The 22,266-nt window shown below is 38.7% G+C and overlaps 1 pseudogene; it reads left to right on the top strand.

Annotated features, from left to right (window-relative positions):
* Window positions 1–4,456: 4,456 nt before the first annotated feature.
* The window catches only part of LOC114046975, a 117,221-nt pseudogene continuing 99,411 nt past the window's right edge, over window positions 4,457–22,266 (top strand).

Raw genomic sequence — 22,266 nt, 5'->3', positions numbered from 1 at the left:
TTTATATTTTTAGGTTCCTGTTGGCTTGTAGGTCCGATCATGCCTATTGCCTGTGTTTTTTTTTGGGGGGGGGGAGATGTTTGGGAGGAGAAAATAGAAATGGTGATGCATATCAATCTGAATATGTGTTAATGTATTGTGATAGTTGGAAACAAAACCACTTTCAGATTATATACCCCCATGTCAGGGATATGTCCTATTATCAGGACTTGTGACCTTTCCCTTGAAAAGTTATAGTCAGAGCAGGGTGAGGTACGTATGAGAAGTCATGCTAGTATAATCAGGAGGATAGAACACTGAAGGTCATGGAAGTAGATGGAAGTAAGGCAACTCTTAAATAGTGCCCCGCTGATGTTTCTTAAATGCTTCTGGTGTGTTGTGGTTCAGAAAAGGCAAAAAGATTGCTCATTCAATCAATTACCATTGATATGTGCCAGGCACTGTGCTAACACTAGGAAGACTGTATTGCTAAGTCCTGGGTCCTTCTCCCCTGCTGTCATCATGGTGATGAGTGAAGGATGGTGGAGGAGAGGGGGAGAGTCATATATGTTTATGTTGGTCCAAAGTTGTGGCTCATACTGTGCTAGAGCCCCCACACAGCATGCACCATAGATCAGAGGAGCAAGTGATGAAGATCCAGCTTAGACCTGCCTATCTCAATTGTACCAGCTGAGTTTCTGGAGAAGGGGTTCCTGCAGGTGGTCATTGTGCATGTGATACTGGGCTCTAAAGACTGTTGCCAATGAAGAAATCCAGGTCAGGGAGGACATACGAGAGTTAGGAACACAAAAACAAGAGCCTAAATGCCAAGCAATATCAATAATTTGGAAATCAGGGTGAGGGACCAGGCTGGGGCTAGAAACTAAGAAGTCTACAGAAATGGGGAATAAAGAGAGAAGGAATAGGAAGATAGAAGACATCTAGTCTGTACATGGATAAGGATTCTCTCTACAAATCCCTGAGAGTTTGGTCATCCTGACTCCACTTGAAGATCCACATAAAGAGGATCTCCTAGGAGTCTCAAGTCCCGGGTTTTTCCTCATTTTGGCTCAGACTCACATGTTAATCCTCACTCCCTAAGTTTGGCTGAGGTCTGCCAGTCTAGCACACCACACCAGCTTCTTAACAGAACTGCCAAGGTTCACAGTATTCTTTCCCTCCCCACTTCTATTTCAGCATAGACACCTAGCTGATTTCTTGATACACTAAAATTCTAGTCAAATGGAATCTTGAGAGAATAGTCTATTTGAGTTTATGTCCTGTTTTGCTGATTAAGGAGGGCTAACTGGAAAAGTCTATTTTCCTCAATCCTTATTGTTGGAAATCTTTCTAAAATGACTGAGTTCATATTCCTGTGTTAGTAGGCAGGGTTTAAGATCCTGCCCTCAAAACTTTTTTTGATGATGTAGTCCTATCAGCAAAAAAGTGTTTAAACATAGACCTTCAACAGGGGAAAAAAGTTGTTGCTGTTGTTTTTCAGTCATGTCTGACTTTGTGACTGTATTTGGAGTTTTCTTAGCAAAGATACTAGAGTGGTTTGCCATTTCCTTCTCCAGATCAATTTACAGATGAGAAAACTGAAGCAAGCAAGGTTGAGTGACTTGTACAGGGTCACACAGCTAGCAAGTATCTGAGGCTAGATTTGAACTCTGGTCTTCTTGACTCTAGACCTGGTGCTCTATCTACCATATCACCTAGCTGCCCTGAGAAAAATAGTTCCTTATCTATAAACTATATACATGCTCTGCTGTACTAATAATTATGTACATTTAAAAAATGAAAATGTAAAAATGAGGTAAAGATAAAAAAATGACTCCTATAGTTTGCCATTGTAGCAGTGATCAGGGAGCCATTGAAGTTAGTAGGGGAGTGACGTATTCAGACCTGTGCATTAGAGAAACCATTTTGGCTGTCGTGTGGAGGATAGGTTGGAGAGGGGAAAGATTTGAGGAAAAGAGATCAAATAAGAAGCTTCTGCAATACTTTAGTTAAGAAATGATGAGGGCCTGAACTTGGGTGTTAGATTTGTGAGTGGAGAGAAGGGGACAGACGTGAGAATTGTGGAGGTAGAAAAGATGAGAATTGGCAAATGATTTGGATATTTGAGATGAGGAAGAGTGAGGATTAGAGAATGACGTAGAGGTTTTGAACTGGGAAGCCTTGAAGTTTGGTAGTACTTCTGAAAGAAATAGGGAACTTTACAAGGATAGATGGGGAGGAGTTATGTAATAATATTCACAAGGCAGATATCTATTCTTTTATATCCTGTGCAGCCCATTCTATCTCACAGCAAATGAAAAGGAGAAGTCTTACACACTGGCCACTGCCAAGGGCAGAGAGTCCAGCTGCCCATCACCACCATGAGACAGTCTGAGGCTGGAAGTGGGAAGGTAGGGAAGTTTGCTTATGCAGCTGCTGAAGTGCTGGCTCAGTCATGGGGATGCCTGTAGTGGTGGGAGGTGGGGAGAAAAATGGAGCCATGGTAAGTAGTAGTGGGTGAAAGGCATGGTGTAGTTATTTTGGAGACATACCCTTGGTTAGTTTTATGGAGAAGGTGATTTGGGACATTTCTTCACACACCCTGCAATAGGTTGATCTCCTAGGGTCATGTTACCATCCCCAGCTTTAGACATCATTGGTCTGCAGAATAGAATTTGGTCTTTGTAGATGGAAGACCTTGCTAGAGTCTCAGCTTTGTTATTCTTGGCAGGATTTCATAGAATCATATGATATTGGAGATGGAAAGAGCTTTGTAGATCATCTTGTTTGGTGTTCTCATTTTGCAGATGAAGAAACAAATGGGTGAACTGAGATATATGTAAGACGGTTTAATTCTCAAGCTTTTTTATTTTTTTTTTTTTGTTGCTCACAACATGCTATTCTTTGCCAAGGGGAATTACAAAGCATTGAATGTTAGGTTAGTCATAAAGAAGAGTTCCCATACTGTCTAGTTTCTTTCTTTCTTTCTTTCTTTTTTTTTTTAGCTAGGCAGTGGGGTTAAATGATTTGCCCAGGGTCACACAGCTAGTAAGTGTTATGTGTCTGAGGCCATATTTGAACTCAGGTCCTCCTGAATCCAGGGCTGGTGCTCTAACCACTGCACAACCTAGCTGTCCCCATATCATAACTAAAGGTTAGCTATGGTTAACCTTTAGTTCCAATTTTTTTTGTTGTTGTTGTTGAGGCAATTAGGGTTAAGTGACTTGCCCAGGGTCACAAAGCTAGTAAGTGTTATGTGTCTGAGGCCAGATTTGAACTCAGGTCCTCCTGACTCCAGGGCCGGTGCTCTATCCACTGTGCCACCTATCTGCCCCATATAAAGTTGGTTTATTTTGTTTGTTTGTTTTTTGTTTTTTGGCTAGGCAGTGGGGTTAAGTGACTTGCCCAGGGTCACACAGCTAGTAAGTATTATGTGTCTGAGGTCAGATTTGAACTCAGATCCTCCTGACTCCAGGGTTGGTGCTCTAACCACTGCACCACTTAGCTGCCCCTAATACTGTCTAGTTTCTAGAACCAGTCTCTGAGCCTTCAGATACCTCAGCCTCTCTTTGCCTTCCCCTGTGTTCCCACTTTCTTCTTTCTTTGCTTCCCTCGGACTCACAGCGGAGGAAGAGTCTTTGTATGTCCAAAAACAAAGCTACTATTGTGACCATCTCAATGCCAAATTAGGATGAGCAGGCTATAAACTGCAGTTGGGCATAGGGGGTGGTGTGCCTGAGAATATGGAAGTCTCAAGGTTTGGGGAGGAATTTACTGATCTGCTTAGGGAAAATTGTGGGACACCAGTGTTGTTGCTCATCTTTTGAGAACCTCTGATATAAGATTGTATATCTAGAATGGGATACATGAAGCTCATGAGGTTCAAGGTTCTTATAGTCTTTTAACTATTGCCACTCTGCAGGCTGAATTTTGCTATGCTGTAAGTCCTCATGGACTATGCCCGCTCACATCCTACCCATTGCTAAAACTAATTAATTCATTGTTAATGCATTCATTGATTTTGCCATTAAAAATCAGAACAATTATTTTAGAGATAAATGCCTTGCCTTTGAAGCTCAGAAAGCATCTAATCCAATCCCTTCTTTTTACAGATAAGGAAATTGAGACCCAAAAGTTAAGTGACTTGCCCAAGGTCATATTAGTAAGCAGCAGAGGCAAAATTTAAAGCCAAGTCTTCTGATTCCAGAGCCAGGGCTCCTTAAATTTAATGCTCTTTTTATCATATTATACTGTATCTCAGGGTCCAGGACGGGTTGGACAGAGATGGAGACAGTGAATAAGATTAGACTAAATTTCTACTTTCCTTTTTCATTCAGTCATGAATACAAGTTAGTTTACTTATTTTTTATGGTACACTTTTTTTTTCTAAAAGTAGGAGTTGGAGTAAACAGAAATGAGCTAATTTTACCTTCCAATGGTTCTCTCAACCATCCTTTTCTGTGCTGCAGTTGTAGCCATGAGTATGCTCAGGCTTCACAAGAGTCTTGTCTCCAGTGTCCTGTGATGTGGAAAGAAGGAGATGTGACTTGAACCCAAAGAGACCAATGAAATCACCAAAACCATCAAATGATCTAGAAGCTGATGAAAGATGGACTGATCATTATCTGGCCTGTGCTTGTCCATTCTCGTGTTTGATACTGGAAACACACTCTAGCTCGCTGGAAGGGCAGGAACATGGGCATTGGTATGAGAAAGGGCCCAGCCAACAGTCATGTGCCTGAGGAAGTGATCTCAATAAGGAGAATGGGGGTTCTACATTAACTATTCTACAGATTTTGGGAATCCTTAAAGTTTGACCACTACACATGCCACAGCCTGTACTTGAAGGTGAAGGGAAATATATTCAGGAATAAGTGGATCTTCATGAAACACATTCATAAAATGAAGGCAGACAAGGCCTGTGAGAAATTCTTGGCTGACTGGGTCCAGTGGAAAATCATCAAGATTCTATCCAAAGAGGAAGAAGAGATAAGTAATGATTCTACCCCCTCTTTTCTGCATGTAGGGAGGTGTATATGTAGCACAAAGCTCCTTCAATAAAACCTATCAAGCTATAAAAAAGTTAAAAAAAAACCCAAAACAACAACTCTAAGCCACCCCCTACTCCTGTAATATTTTTCACTTAATTGGATTTTGGCAAAAAGGAGGGTTTAGTGTAATATTATTGGTAGCAATAATGAGCAATAATAATTAGGTAGGGGCAGGGTAAGAGTGGAAGAAGGGAAGTCTTTAAGTAGATAAATCAAAACTGATAATGTCACATTTTCCCAATGTGCCTATAAATTTGCCTCAGCATTCATAAACATTAATACTAACTTATGTAAAGAAAAAGGGGAGTGAAAAAAAAGAAGAGGAGTTCAGAGAATTATACTGAGTGGAAATACATTCACCATCATAATTACAAAGCCTCAGGTGACTCATATTCAAGTTATGAGTTTTAATAAATAATCACTGCATCGATATATAGTGGTTCCATCAACCAGATGATCTAAGAGGAAGGCATTGTCACTAGACATATGAAGTTGGCCACTGGAGAATTACAGTCAAGTTGCCAGGAGGGAGGCAAGGCCTATTCCCCTGACATCCTTTTCCTCCCAAATTGGGGTAGAACTTGAAGGTAGAGAATAACTATAGAAAATGAATTTTAAAAGTCAAACACTGAATTGAGAGTCAGAAAACACGAATTTTAGCCTCAGCTCTGTCATTAACTTGTTAAGTGAGTTTATGATAACAGGAGTTTGATGTATGCCCACACCACCTAAAATGGCGACGGTGACTGGGCCACCACTTTAGGTGGCCTAAGTATGTGCCAAATCCCTGTGTTACACTTGGAAAAGTCACTTTGCACTTCTGGACCTATTTCTTTATGCTTAAAATGACTAGATTATAAAAATCTTAAGAATAAGTCTAATGTTTTACTGATTTTTCTTTCTTCCCTAGGACTTTGTTGAATGATGGAATAGATGGATGAAAGGAAGGAATTGGAATACATTGTTCTAACTAACTTTCTATTTTAAGGTCCCTTCCAGCTCTAATATTCTATATTCTAAAGTCCTTTCCAGCTCTAATATTCTATATTTTAAGGTCCCTTCAAGCTATAACTTTCTATGTCCTAACATAAAATCTTCTAAGGTTCCTTATGGAACTAACATTCTTGATTTGATGAAAATAAAGCCACCCTAATGAACAGGTTAAAATGAATGCTTCAGTCTTGCAGTGCTGTAAACAGTATAGAGAGTCCAGTTCCTGGAGTTCAAAAATTACTTTTCTGCAGGCCCTCTGGAATTGCTTATTTAGGAAGGTGAAAAGGTGAAGAGTGACTCTAGATAGTCTACTTGGGGAAGTCTGAAAGGAAAAGACGAATACTTATTTGCTATCATTTCAAATTGGAAGCTGACTGTAGATATGCCTGTGGGTGGGATGCTCAGAAATGGGAAATGGTGAGTGATGTGGTAAAGGCAATAACTTTTTCCTGTAACCTGGTCAAGTGACAATAGGAAGATCACAAGGTGAGTTAGCTCTCTCCCCTCCCCATGCCCAGATAATAATTTCAAGTCAGTATGAGCTAGCTTGATTCATTTTGGGCAACGCTCAAGAAGCAAATGTTTGAACGGAAGAAATAACAGTTGAATAACTAGGTACATGTAAATTATATACAGAATAGATGGAAGGCTATGCTCTATGACTGTAATTGTTAACCTGGGCAATATCTGTGTCATGATCACTCATCATGCTTATAATTAAGTAACTTTTGTGTAGTTATGATAACCAACTCCATAGTGTGTAGCTATGTGCCTTACTCTTGCTATAGAAAAACATCATGGGACAAGGAAAGATGATGACAGTGTGCCATTGGCTATTGCCCCTCAACAGAAGACCTAAGGTAGGCAGCAGCAGCAAACATAATAGCAAAAACAGACAATTTCATACTACTCGCCATAGTCTTTTTTAAAAATTAGATTTTTTTCAGACCTGCCTTCTCTCCCTCCCACATCCTCCCACCTCCATTCAGAAAGCAAGAAAAACAAAACCCCTGTTACAAGCATGTATACTCAAGCAACATAAATTCCTGCATTGACCATGTTAAAAAAACAATAACAACAACAAATCATGTCTCAATTTGTACTCAGAGTCCATCACTTTATGCATAGTCTTTTAATGAATGTATTTCAGAAATTTTTGTTCAGCGTCACTAAGTGATTCCAATGTAGGCAGTGTGGTAAGTGGAAAGAAAACTAGGAATCTGGAGATTCGAGTTTTGCCTCTATCTTTATCATCACTAGGATGGAAAATAATAGCTTGCATTTCTATGGAACCTTGTTTGCAAAGCACTTTGCTCATGCTAACTTTAAGGGTTAGGTAATAAAATTCCCTCACTTTACAGATGAGGAAACTGAGGTGAAGTGACCTGACCCTAGGAGCAGAAGGACCTAGTAAGTGTTAGGGCTGGGGTTTGGCCTTTCCATTCCTCTATGCCATGTCCTGATTCATCCAGATACCTTGGTAAGGAAATGAAGTGGTTGGATTAGTTATTCATGGAATTATAGATGTAAAATTTTCTTTAAGCCCCATACATGTCACTTATGAGCCATATGATCTTGGGCATATCATTTTACTTTCTCCCTCAGTCTCCATTTTCTTATCTCTAAAATGAACATAATAACCCCTGCCCAGACTGCCTCAGGAGTTTGTTGTGAGATACCATAGCTAAGACCCATTCTTAAAGCATGTAGGTACATATAAACATGAGCCCCTCCAACAGAGAAATGATATATATTTTATCATTCGGAGGGACCCTGATGATAGCTTTGGATCATTTAGTCTAGATGAGAGAACCAAGGCACAGAACTGAGGCACAGAAAGGGTAAATAACTTGTCCCAAGGTCACATGATCGATGAGCAGCAAAGCCAAGACATCATCTTTGGGACTCAAATTCAGTGGCCATTTTCCCTCCACCATGCTGCCTCTTCAGGTCTTGGCTTTTTTAGCTGAGATTGTTTCTGGTGCTAAGAAGTTTCCTAGCTAATGAGGCAAAACATTTCATTGTTATCAATATTTCACTAGTGATCATCTTCTTTTATTTTCTCCAGAGACAAGAATGAAAAGTAGCTGGGTTTTCCGGCTGTAATTCCATCATAACTGTGGTCGATACTTTTGGATTAAACAAGAATGAGGGGTGGGATGTAGGATGGCCTTTGTGATGAGGATATTGGCGTAAGGATTCCTGTACATATTTGGTTGGATAAATCTCAGTTGATGGCTGTTGTGTTCTATTAGCTATAGCTACTCTGAAGGCTGAATCGCCTTCTGTCCCCTTTCCCCACCTGCAATAAGTTACCATGGACTATGTCCACCCACATCGTACTCATTGCTCAAACCATTTAATTCATTGTTAATGAATTCATTGATTTTGCTATTAAAAATCACAACAGTTATTTTAGAGATAAATGTCTTGCATTTGCAAGTTATTAAATGTGCCAGTTCTGGGACAGAGGCTTTTGGCATTTTTTGGGTTGAGCCACATTGACTGACCGAGAATTAGGAGACCTGGGTTCCAGTCCTGGTTCAACAATTAACTTATTGTGTGAATCATTTGACTTTTCTGACCCCAAGTTTCCCTATCTGTAAAATGAATAGAAGAGTGTTGGATTATTTAGCAGGAGATTTTGGAAGGTTCTCTCAACTGAACAAATAAATCCCCCCACCGACAACAATAACAACAACAAAAGAACAACCTCTCACCCTTCCCCAGTTTGCTCTTTGATGCCAGAATTCTTTTTATGGGGAACAAAGCTTTCCATTTCGCTATTGTAAAGAAGGTTTAAAAAGAGAAAAACTCCTAGGAAGAAGAACCTGACTCAAATTCACACTACGGTGTAAATGACTAATAATAAATTCTATTCACTCTGGAGAAGGTATGGAGAATGCATAGAAAATAAGGGCTGAGTGCACCACAGACAAACTAGATTATTTTCTCAATTTTGCTACCCATAAGCCAACCCTAGGCATCTGTGATCTACTTCTTATAGAGGAAACTACCCTTTCCTCTAAACTCACATTGTCAACTAGTGCAGCAGACAGTGAGATGAAATTATGTGCTCTCTTATGGCATGAAGGTATGCTTGGATGCCCAAACCAAAGTCTGTGTTTTGAAGCTGGTGCTATTCAATATCAGGAGTGTTAGCAGCCCATGTACTTACACCAGACGGCCAATGAATATTGATGTTGGGGCAGGAAAAACTCTGCATATTCATCCCCATCTCCTTTATCACTTATTCTATAACAGCTGTTTAATTAATTGCTTGAACAACTTCCTAATACATCTTATTTACATACAAAATTGCAGAATAATGGTTTGCCTTACAGTTGAGGAAAAATTAATGTCCACTGCCCACACGTAGAAATGTTTACTCAAGAGGAAATAAAGTTTGGGTCCACTGGGGATATTTTGCCCTAGTTTCCATTTCTACCATCTTGACCCCAATGGATTCTGTCAATAAAATTCCAACAAGCATCACAAGGAGTGCTTAGAATGACAGAATTCATATCATCTCTCTGTTGGAGGAGCTCACATTTCTATGGAACTCTACATTTTCAGGATGCTTCCTACCTATGATTTCGCTTCTCACAACAGCCACAGGTAGGCAAAGCAATAGTTATCATATCATTGTACGGATGAAGAAATTGAAATTGGGAGAGGAGACAAAATGACTTGCCCAAGGTCACATGGCTAGTAAGTGGTAGAACTGGACCCCCAAGCCAGGTCTCCTAACTCCAAGCCCTAGGCTCTTTACTTTTTGTTGCTCTACTAAATTCAGACTAACTGGAGTCCTCCCATTATGGTCCTCATGGATCAGGTTTACTCCCTGGTGTAATTGGGTGGCTTTAAAATGACAAGAGGTAGAGTCTATTAAAAATCTAATAAAATAGCAGGGTTATTCAGAAACCTATGAAATTTTAGAATAGAGGAAATACCTGGAGATCAGATAATCTCCATCCTTGGCCTTTCTAGAGTGCTGTGTGACCTTGGCTAAGTCATTTCTGCTCTTGGTACCTCAGGAACTCTCTCTTAGTAGAAGTTCACATTTCCACATAACTTCAACATTTATAAAGTGTTTTTCCCACAACATCCCTGTTATGTAGGTAAGGTAAATGTTCTTATTCTCATTTCACAGAAGAGAGCACTGAGGCTCAGAGATGGAATTATTTGCCCAATATCAGATATCTAGTGAGAGTGAAGTGAAATCTCCCTGAGTGAGGAGGTTATGGGGCATTCCCAAACAATGGACATAATCTACCTCGATAACTCCCAGTCCTTTCCCAGAGCAGTCTATGAAAATTGTCTTCTCTGAGACGGAAAACTTCAGGAACTACAGGAAAGAAAATAGAACCATAAATCTTGAGGTGGAAGGAAACTTAGATGCCACTAACTCAAATTTTCTCTTTTTAAAGATGAGGAAATAGAGGCACAGAGAAGTTAAAGTGACTTCCTCAGTGTTATACAGCTATCAAGTTGAGTCAGAGGCAAAATTTGGACCTAGTTCTTCCTGACTCCAAGTCTAGTGTCTTTTGAACTGCTAGTCAAAGGTATCATCAGATCATAGATCTAGAGTTAAAAGGTACTGTGTAGAAGGCACCTAATCTAATACCCTCATTTTATTTTACTTTTCAAAATAGAATTACTTATTTGTTTTAAACTTGCTTTTCTTTTTAAATTTTGAGTTCCAAATTCTCTCCCTCTCTCCCACTTTTCCCTAACCCTCTGATAAGGCAAACAAATGATATCAATTATACATATGAAATCATACAAGATTCCATATTAGCCATACCCCAAAAACTCCCCAAAAATAAGGAATGCAAAAAAATTATAATTCAATTTACACACGGAGTTCATCAGTTCTCTCTCTGAAAGTGGGCAGCATTTTTTTTTTTCATCATGAGTCCTTTAGAATTGTCTTGGATCATTGTATTGATCAGAGTAGCCAAGTTTTTCATAGCTGATCATCATTACAACATTGCTACGTACAATGATCTGGTTCTTCTCACTTCACTTTTCACCAGTTCATATATGTCTTGCCATGTTTTTTTGAAACCATCTCTCTCATCATTTCTTAAAGCACAATAGTACTCCATTACAATCATATGCCACAGCTTGTTATGGCATTTTCCAATTGATAAGCATCCCCTCAATTTCCAATTCTTTGCCACCACAAAAAGAGATGTTATAAATATTTTTGTACATATAGATCCTCTTCCTTTTTATTTGATCTCTTTGGGATTCAGATCTAGTAGTGACATTGCCGGATGGAAGGGTATGCATAGTTTTATAGCCCTTTGGGTATAGTTTCAAATTGTTCTCCAGAATGTTTGGACTAGTTCACAACTCCAGCAAAAGTTTATTGGTGTACCTATTTTCCCTCATTCCCTCCAGCATTTGTCATTTTTGATAGGTATGAGGTAGTATCTTAGACTTGTTTTAATTTGCATTTCTCTAATGAGTAGTGATTTAGAGTATTTTCTCATATAATTATAGATAGCTTTGATTTCTTCTTCTTAAAATTGCCTGTTCTTATTCTTTGACTACTTATCAATTGGGGAATGACTCTTATTTTTATAAATTTGACTCTGTTTCCTATACATTTGAGAAAATTAATCTTTTATCAGGGAAACTTGTTGCAATTGTTTTGATATTACTTCATTGTTGATAGTACCGTTTAGCAAATTGTATCTTTTATTTTATTTTTTTTTGGTGAGGCAATAGGGGTTAAGTGACTTGCCCAAGGTCACATAGCTAGTAAGTGTCAAGTGTCTGAGGTTGGATTTGAACTCAGGTGTTCCTGACTCCAAGGCCGGAGCTTTATCTACTGCACCTCCTAGCTGCCCCTTGCAAATTGTATCTTTTAGCAAATTATCTCTTTTAATTAGGCCTCTTTTTTCTTTTGCTTTGTCTGAGATCAGGATTGCTACCCCTGTGCTTTTTAAAAAAAAATCAGCTAAGGCATAATAGATGCTGCTTCAGGCATTTATTTTAACTCTGGATGTGTGTTTCTGTTTCAAGTGTGTGTCTTGTAAATAACATATTTTTGGATTCTGGTTTCTAATCCATTCTGCTATCTGCTTTCATTTTGTGGGTGAGCTCATCCTATTCACATTCACAGTTACAATTATTAACTATGTATTTCCCTCCATTACATTTTCTTATGTTTATCCTTGTCTCTCTTTTTTTATCCTCTCCTCAAAAGTGTTTGGTTTCTGACCACTGCCTCTCTTAATCCATCCTCCCTTTTATCATCCCCTTTTCCTCAATACCTCTTATCTCCTTCCCTTCCTATTTCCCTATTGGGCAAGATAGGTTTCTATACCTAACTGAGTCAGTATAAATATTTTTCCCTCTTTGAACCAACTTGATGAGAGTGAGATTCAAACATTGCCTGCCACTCCCAATTTCCCTCTTTACTATAAAAGCTTTTCTTTCCATGCCTCTTTTATATGAGAAAAAAATTTCCCCATCTACCTCTCCCTTACTACTTCTCCCAGAGTATCCATCTTTCTCACCCCTTCATTTTTCTGAGATAATCCCAATACAGACTCATACTCATGCCCTCTACCTATATAGACTTATTTCAACTGCTCTAATAATGATAAAGTTCTTATGAGGTACATGTATCATTTTCCCATATAGGGATGTAAATAGTTTGACTTTATTGAATCTCTTATGATTACTCTTTCAGGTTTACCTTTTTATGCTTCTCTTGAGTCTTTTGTTTCATTGTCAAATTTTCTATCTAGCTCTGGTCTTCTCATCAAGAATGCTTGAAAGTTCTTTATTTCATTAAATATCTATCCCCCCAAAAGATTACACTCAGATTTGCTGAGTAGCTTATTCTTAGTTGTAATCATAGCTCCTTCACCTTCCAGAATATTATAAGTTCCTCTCTCCTTTAACATGGAAGCTTCTAAATCTTGGGTGTTGCTGACTGTGGTTTCATGATATTTGAATTATTTCTTTCTAGATGCTTCCAATATATTTTCCTTTACCTGGGAGCTCTAGAATTTGGGTATAATTTTCCTGGGAGTTTTCATTTTGGAATTTCTTTCAGAGATGGATTCTTTCAATTTCTATTTTACCCTCTGGTTCCAAGATGTAGAGGCAGTTTTCCTTTATAATTTCTTGAAATATGATTTCTAGGGATTTTTTTTATCATGCCTTTCAGGTAGTCTAATAATTCTTAGATTATATGTCATTGATCTATTTTACAGATCAATTGTTTTTGCAATGAGATATTTCACATTTTCTTCTAATTTTCATTCTTTTGACTTTGATTGTTTCTTGATGTCTCATGAAGTCATTAGCTTCCACTTGCTCAGTTCTAATGTTTAAGGAATTATTTTCTTCAGTGAATTTTTGTAGCTCTTTTTCCATTTGGTCAATTCTGCTTTTTAAGGAGGCCTTTTCTTTAGTGAATTGTTTGTGCCAATTTAACCATTAGGGTTTTTTAAAGTGTTAAATTCTTCAGTATTTTTTGTGCCTCTTTTACCAAGCTGTTGATTCTTTTTTTCATAATTTTCTTGCATCACTCTCATTTCTTTTCACAGTTTCCCCAATCACTCTTATCTCTTTCTTTAACTCTTCTAGGAATTCTTTTTGGGGTTGGATCCAATTAGCATTTTCTTTGAAGCTTTGCTTATTGCTGTTTTCACATTGTTGTCTCCTTCTGAGTTTATATCTTGTTCTTCCATACCACCATTCCCTGACACCACCAGCTTTTTTATGGTCAAGTTCTTTTTTTGGTGTTTGCTTATTTTTCCAGTCTAATTCTTGACTTTGAACAAACTTTAAAGTTTGACTCTGCCCAACTGGGAGTGGGGGGGCAGTGTCCCAAATTTCAGGATTTTTTTGTGCTGCTATTTTTAGAGTTAGTTCTAGGGGTATGCAAGTTTTAAGTGCTTTCAAGGTGAAGTGATCTGGGGAGGGATGGGGTTACCACTTTCCTGCTCTGCATTCTGTACTTTACCCAGGAAAAGCTCCTGATACCTTGCAGCCATTAGTGTTAGTGCTCCTCTTGGCCTTGGAACTACAACCATGGCCCCTGCTAACTTGTGACCAATTAGAAGCGCTCCTCTCTGCCCTGGAACTGTGACCCAAAACTGGCATGGACAATGGAGTTGCCGGTCAGTTCCAACTACACTCAGTGTCAGCAAAGGGTTGCCTGTAATCTCTTTCTATCCAATTGTCCAACCCCCTTTACTATCTCTGGGTTGAGAGCTCCTGAAGCTGCTGCTGTTGTTTGTGTTGCCCAATCCTCTCATTTTAAATACTGAAGAAAATGAGGTTGAGAAATTAAATGATTTGCCAAAGTTATACAGGTCATAAGTGGCAGAGCTGAGATTTGAACTCTCATCTCTTAGATCTAAACCCATGTCCTTTCTTGAATATGACTTACTTATAGGAAAGTATGTAGAAGATTGGGAATTTTCAGATATATGTGGGTTATTGGACTTTAAGAAAACTTATAAGAAGCATTAAAAAGTCACGTCAGAAGTTCAAGTTGCTCTGAATCATCTGCTGATCAGCCCATATTTTTCAGTGTTGGATCCATGTTGTGGAAGCTAGTGGATTTCCATGGCAGAGAAAGATAAGGAAAAGATTGTCCTCATCTGTGTGATTGGATTCTATCAGTTTGAGAGCTACCAGTTTGATGTCTCTCAAGGCAAACTACTTAAAGTATTAGATAAGTTAGAATCTACAAGTTCAAAGTTGTTAATGGACAAGTGCCAATCATGTAGACCACCTGTCAAATATGTAGATCACAGAGTATCTCAGCAGGAAATGAGTGTTGACTCCTGGTAGATAGAAATCCTTGTTATTGAGCTACAGTTGGAGAATTTTCAAGAGCTAAAAATTCTTCTAAGATTTGGTGGTTATTGTTAGAAATCTGGGAAAAACTATGCCATCATCACTAATTCCATTAATGTTTTCACTTGTAAACTGAGAAGACCTGGAAACAGAAGGGCGAAAAGGGGCAATCTGGTCTGAACCCTCTTGGCACCATTTAAAGATTACAGGGGTAAGAAATGTGAGGGGGCCTTCAAGGACTTGGTCAACTCCTTCACAAAAAAAGTTAGTTTTCCATATCCAAGTGATTCCTTCATATTAAACACTGATGCCAGCCTAAGGACCATGGATCAGTTATATGCTAGGAGAGTTATGAACACCCAAAGCCAATTACATTTTCCAGGAGAGAACTTACTGAAGTTGAAATCATTATCCCATACACAAATTGATGTTCTTGGCTTTGGAGTACACCATATCTGAATAGCCATGAGATTCTGTGTATGTGTATGCGTATATGTACTGAGCTCATTTTCAACTTTGGATAGATAACAATCCCCTGATAGATTTTTCAGAAGCAGTAAGTTGGATGCTGCCTACAAGAGATGAATAACAGCAATATTCTACTGTGAGTTCAGTATTGTCAACCAGGGAAGACTAATGTGGGGGAAGATATGCAGGGATGGGGAACCTTTGGCCTTGAGGCCACATGTGACCTTCTAGGTCCTTGGGGGCAACCTTTTGACTGTGTCCAAATTTTACAAAATAAATCCTTTTATTATGGAGATTTATTCTGTGAAGTTTGGATTCAGTCAAAGGACTGCACTTGAGGACCTAGAGGGCCACATGTGGCCTCACAATTGCAGATTCCCCAACCCTGCAACCATAGCCCATATGTATTTGAAGCCATGGTAATACTCATAGAAATGGCTAATGAGGTGCTTGTTATACATGGAGCTGGGCCACTAACATATGACAGTATATAAAAAGTCTGAGATTTCTGGTGTAGAGTGTGGCAACAGGAAACATGAATTTTGTTGTATTGAACTGCCTTGGATGGTGGAAGAAGTAGCTCCATGATAAAGCTCAACATTAATTGATATAGTCAGGACATTGGAGATCAGTGTATGTATAGGAAATCAAGTTGTTCCCCAGAGAGCTGTTATTGTTGTTTGTCCTTTGTTTTTGAAGAGAACCAATGGCACCTCAAGGTGATGGTTTGACTTGTGTGTGAATTGGATTCAAATGAGGCAAAGATGCACAAAGTTGTCAGCCTTATTCTCTCTTTTAGAGTGAACAAAGTCCAGTGACAAGACAAAAGTCAAGCAATGGCTTGGGATGCAGCAAATGATCTTGGAATCTTGGATGTCTGACCCAGCTCTAAGCTCTCTATAGTGCTGCTTCATCCGCCTTCATGGCTGTTGGAAGAATCATTCTCCTCTGCCCATACTGCCAGAGGACAATTGTTACGTGCTTGAGGGTATACATCCTCCTAAGTCACTGATGGGTTTGAGGCCTGTCAATTACCATCAACTTGGTTTAGCCTATCTGCTGAGATGTTTTTTACTTGAGTGTGGTCTCTGGGCATTCTACAGCTTCTTGGAACCACAGGTGAGAAGTGGGTGACTGATTGGATCCCAAAGGTGGATGAGTAGCCCTGGAAATGGGTCAGCAGCCCTCACATAAGACATATTGGTCCTCCCTTGACATCTAACACACCCCAGAGGGCACCATACTGTTCAGAGAAAAGTGGAAGTTGAAACTTTGCAATGGAGTCCTGGACTGTATCTCAATAATATAGCATTTTAAGGGGATGTCACACAGAAGAGGAATTAGACTTGCTCTTCTTGGGCCCAGGGGATAGAACTAAAAGCAATGAGTAGAAGTTATAAAGAGGGAAATGTAGGTTTATGTCAGGGAAAACATCTAAATATTTATAGTTACACCAAAGTGGAATGGGCTACTTTGGGTTCCACTATGAGATGGCTGTAAGTGAGTCCTCCATCATGGGTGGTCTTCCAGATGACTACTTTTCAGGTATATTGTAGAGAGGATTCTTTTCAAGTATGGATTGGAGTATCTGACCATTAAAAACCCTCCTAACTCTGAAATTCTGTGATCCAAACTGAGATGCATGAAAGAAGTTGTTAGAGCCCAAGGCATGCTGCTCCAGTGGGGCATGAAGACTCTTGGACATATGGACCAACTTTGTGTCTGATGCAAAATTGATGCTACAGGCCTAAACATGGCAGCAGGTATAGGTTAGACGTGTGGAACCTGAACTCACTCTGTTCAAAGGAAAGTTCATCTGATGTGAACTACTTTTCTGGAGAACACAAGTACCAGCAAGTCTCTGGAACTTATTGTTATAGACTTTAATTTCTTGAAAGACATAGGAAGATAAAGACATTTCCCTGGTGGTAGCAAAGCATTTCACCCAGGATGCATCTGCATGCTGTTCTAAAATTGCCAAGGTACTGTAGTAGTAATATTCTTTGAACCACAGCTTCTCTGCCAGGGTCTATTCTAATCAGTGGCAACTTTTTTTTTTTTGGAGACAATTGGGGTTAAATGACTTAACCAGGGTCACACAGCTAGTGAGTGTCTGAGGCTATATTTGAATTCAGCTCTTCCTGATTTCAGGGCCAGTGCTCTCTCTACTGCACCATCTAGCTACCCCAATGGCAACATTTTGATGGCAAGTTACTCAAGGATGCCTTAGTGTTGGTAGGAATACAGGTGTTTAGAACTATAACTAGGGCTACTAAGGGTAGGCTCAGGCCCTGGTGAAGTTTTTCTTTGTGAGGTGTGCCCAGCAAAGTCAGGAATAAAGGTAGAGGAGAAAAGAGGAAGGAGAAAAAGGGGAAAGATAGGAGTGGACAGAAAAGGACAGGAGAACAGAGGGAAGGAGAGGAGCACATTGGACAGGACAGGACAGGGCAAGAATATTGTAGAAATGTTAAAAATCTTTACAGGGGATTTGTGCAAACCTCCCCCTCCCCTTCTCAATATAGCCTGCCTGGCATGTAAGTGAGACAAAGAATGGGAAGAGAAAACATTTATCCTTAAAGAATATATAAATGCAACAAATTAAAGAACATGAACATAAATTAAAATCATATATATATATATCACATTGTTACAATTTTCATTATAGTAAAAACTCTCAAAATGCAATGCCAAACAATTCAACTTCTCACAGATTGAAATGCTTGTAAAATGCAACATATTTAAAATGAACACTCACAAAATGCAGTTTCTTTTAGTTTTTAATGAGAAATTTAAATTAAAAAATAAAATGTTTTAAATAAAAATTTAAATTTAAAAATAAAATTTAATTTCTATGATTTTGACATGAAATATGAATTTAAAAATTAAGAGAAAATAGAACTCTTTAAAAATATTTCATAAACATTTAGTCTATTTAATCATTTGTAATTAAAGAAAAATTTAAAAAAATTATGTATACTTTATCATAATAAAATTGCACTCTAAACTCCCAAATTGCAATTTTATTTATAAAAATTACAGTTTAAAAATTATTAAGGAAAGTCACAACTCTGCATGATAAAATAAACTTCACTGTTATGTCAAAGTTCAGAAGCAAATGCTTCTGTAGAATCAGAAATACTTAAAATGCTCATTTCATGTTACAAGTTCACAAGCTATTTTCAGAAATGTGCATGCACTGAACTTGAAATATATTATATAGTTAAGAATTACATTAAAATATAATTATATTCTGTTCTTAATATAGAAATAGTAGTTCTCTAGTTGATTAGGGTCTATATTGTTTGTCTTTTACAACCAACAGAATTGTATAAATCATTATTATTTTCTTTGAAATTTACCAATATTATAATGAATGTAAAACACAATCAACTAATAAAACCACCAAGAATAAAGAAAAATACATATACAAGATAGGCCCAAAGTCCTATTCTGAACTGCTTGGCTTTAGTAGATTATACTGGTTTTGCCTTTCCCTCCTTCCACATAATTGGTCTTGATGACATCTTACTATACATACAGAGACAACTCACCTTCAATGCAGCCCAAATCAGAGTGTTTTAATCACATATTCCTGAACATAATGGGGACACTGAGTGAGAAGTCTCTGCAGTTAGCAAACAGCATTCTAGTATATGCCCATAATACATTCTTGGAATGGTGCCGGGGTCTTCACTCCTTCCCTGCTGATGTTTGGGTGTTAGCCACATATACCTAATGATTTGTTTTTGGAGTCTCCTATGATGAGAAAGTGTGGACACTCGGAACCAGCTCACCTTTGCCTGAGAGAGCCGTGGAAGGAGGCCTCCCCTTAGCTATGATCCCAGCTTTGAAGAATCCACAGACAAGCAAAGAAGAGTATAATGCTTGAGTTCATTGTTAAGAAATCATGATGGAGGATGGAATTTTGCTAAGAAATCTCAGTGTTCAGGAAATTGGACTAGTAGATATCCACCTCATACCAAGATTAGCAATATGCCAATCTAGATGATAGGTCCATAAAATAGTTGGGGCTCTGCAGAGAGCACATTGCAACCACCTTCTTTCCAGAAGGAACTTAATCTGCTTCCTGGTGATCAAGAAGCCAGGAGCGTTCCAAATAAAGTCCAAGAAAGGCCTCTTCTCTGGTTTCCAATGGACTGTGGGAACCAGGCTATGGCTTATCTGAAAAGTAGCTGGACTGTGATTTAGGTGAGGAGGAAATGGTATCTTGGTATTCTCTTGAGAGTCAAAGAGGTCAAGCAAGACTGTCCTGGCCTAATGGGGACCCCTACCCATATTAGGGAGTGGGTTGAATCCTAAGGCCACCCCTTTCCTGCCAGCTGTTTGAGTTTACAAGGGAACGGAGGGCACCTATAGACTGTCTTTTTGGTGTTGAAAGAAGTAATGTCCAACCTGTACTACCTAAGAGCTCAGGCTTGGGACTGTAGGACAGTGGAACTATGGTTTTGACAGGCTGGAACATCCAAGGACTCAAGATTGGGACTTTCTATGGATACTAAGGGTGTAGAATTGACATTGAAGGGAGAAAGAGGGAAGGGAAAGTGTAAGAAGGGAATAAGTATTTACATAGGACCTATTATGTGACAGGAATTATGCTAAGAACTTTACAAATATCTCATTTAATCCTTACAATAACTTAGCAAGGTAAGTGCTTAATTTTACACTTGGGGAAACTGAGGCAAACAGACATTTTTTTTTTTTTAAGTGACTTGCCCAGGGTTACACAGATAGTAAGTTTCTGGGGCTGGATTTGAAATCACGTCATGCTGGCTTTATCCACTATGCCATGTTGGTGCCTCTGAATTCCCAGTGGATTAACATCTAGAACTGGATATCCTTTAGACATCTCAAATTCAACATTTTCCAAATAGAATTCATGATATTTCTGCTATCCCAATTTTCCAAAATTCCCTATTAATGTTAAGGGCACCGTCATCTACCCAGTCACCTAGACTTTTAGCTTCAATATCATCCTTGACTCCTCTCTTGAACTCACTCTATATATCCATTCTATTGCCAAATCTTGTGTTTTCAACCTTTACATCTTTGCATAGGCCCCCTGCCACCATATCAGTGCCTGTCCTTATTACCACGTTCTTGAGTCATTGCAATAATTCTTGGTTGACATTCCTGCTTCATGTCTCTTCCCACTCCAAACCATTCTCTATTGCTGCCTAATTTTTTTATAGCATAGATCTGACCATGATTTTTACTCCTACTCAATAAATCCCAGGGATTCCTCATTACCTCCAGGACCAAATATAAACTATTTTGCTTAGCATTTAAAGCCACCCATCACCTTGCCTCTTCCTACCTTTTCAGCCTTTCTACACTTTACTCTCCTCCATTTACTCCAAGATCCAGCAACACTGGTCTTCTTGATGTCCATTAAACATAACATTCCATCTCCCGACTTTGTGCTTTTTCATTTCAATGGAATGTCTGGAATATTCTCCCTCTTCACTTCCACCTCCTAGCTTCCTTCAAGTCTTAACTCCCTTTTTCTACAGGAAGTCTTTCATGCTCCCTCTTCACACCTCAGTCCCTATCCTTACTAGTGACTTCCCATTAAGATTACCTTACATTTTATATATCTAGTATGTATAGTTATTTGCATGTTTTCTTCTCCTTAAGAACTCGAGCTCCTTGAGGGTGGGGGACTATTTTGGCTTTTCTTTGTAACCCCAGCACTAAGCACAGTACTTAACACATAGAAGGCATTTAATAAATGCTTGTTGGTTGACTGGCAGTACTATCTGATTAGTTACCAGGCTGACTTATGATGCTATAGGAGTAATTGAAGAGGAGGTGATACTTGTAGCTACATATTGTCCATTAAGAGAGGATACATCATATGTACTTGGAATATAACCTCAGCATGTGGTTTTATACATTTTATGTGGCTATGCACTTACATAATTGTCTATGATTTTGCTACATGCAAATTAATAGATGTCTATGATGTGGGCTCACAAATGTGCCTGGATGCCCAGTGATATTTTGCAGGGACTTCCAAGTTTTGTACTAATGGGAGAGTAATATCATAAAAATGGAGAACTCGTCTGTTCTTAGTGGATGATCTCAGTGCAGTTTTGGATTTCCTACAACTCTAATATGGATAAAACAGCTACTTTTTGGTGGGCATGTAGGCATGGGAAACTCCCAGGATACCTTGAATCTGGCAAAGGAATTGCATCAATTAGATAGCATGGATGGAGACTAGTGATGGTAGTTACTGGGAACAGCTTCTTAAAGATAGCTATGAGTAATATCCAAAGGTTTCTGTGATCATTTAATTCCCTTGTTTATGAACTCAGAACTCCCTAGCTTTCTGGACAGCACCAGGAAGCTCAAAATTTCCTAGAGCTGTGTTAAATTTCCCTAGTGCATTTCTGTGAGTAACTGATATAACTCCTTCCCACTCGATTGAAGAGAGAAAGTGGTTAATTGGGAGCTGAAACTATTACTCCCTAGGATACACATATTGGAGCATTGGCCATTTGGGAATTAGTGGCAGAAGCACTTAATGCCAGATTTAATATCTTGATATTATCTCATTATGTTTCATTAAGTGTGTTTGTTTTGAATTCATGGTAATCTGTCTTGGCCTAGTCTGGTAAAAGATGCAGTAGATGGGTTTGGGAGCTATGACTTTGAAGAGATTAATATCTTAATACAACTGTGGACCTATTTCCAAAGAGGGAGCTGCACTGAGGGTCCCTGGGAGCTAAATCATGTTACATATCTTATGAAGTTATTGTGAGGAATATACTTGAAAAAAATCTATTATCATCATGTACTCCAAATTGTCATTTTATAAATGAGGAAACTTAAGCCTACAGAGGTTAAGTGACTTTTCCAAAGTCACACAGGCATCAAGTAGCTGAGTTGGAGTTTGAACCTAGGTCTTCTGATTTCA

This window comes from Vombatus ursinus, unplaced genomic scaffold, assembly GCF_900497805.2.
Source record: "Vombatus ursinus unplaced genomic scaffold, bare-nosed wombat genome assembly UNPS02014786.1, whole genome shotgun sequence".
In the NCBI taxonomy this organism is placed as follows: domain Eukaryota; kingdom Metazoa; phylum Chordata; class Mammalia; order Diprotodontia; family Vombatidae; genus Vombatus; species Vombatus ursinus.
This window is presented reverse-complemented; position numbering and strand designations above follow the sequence as displayed.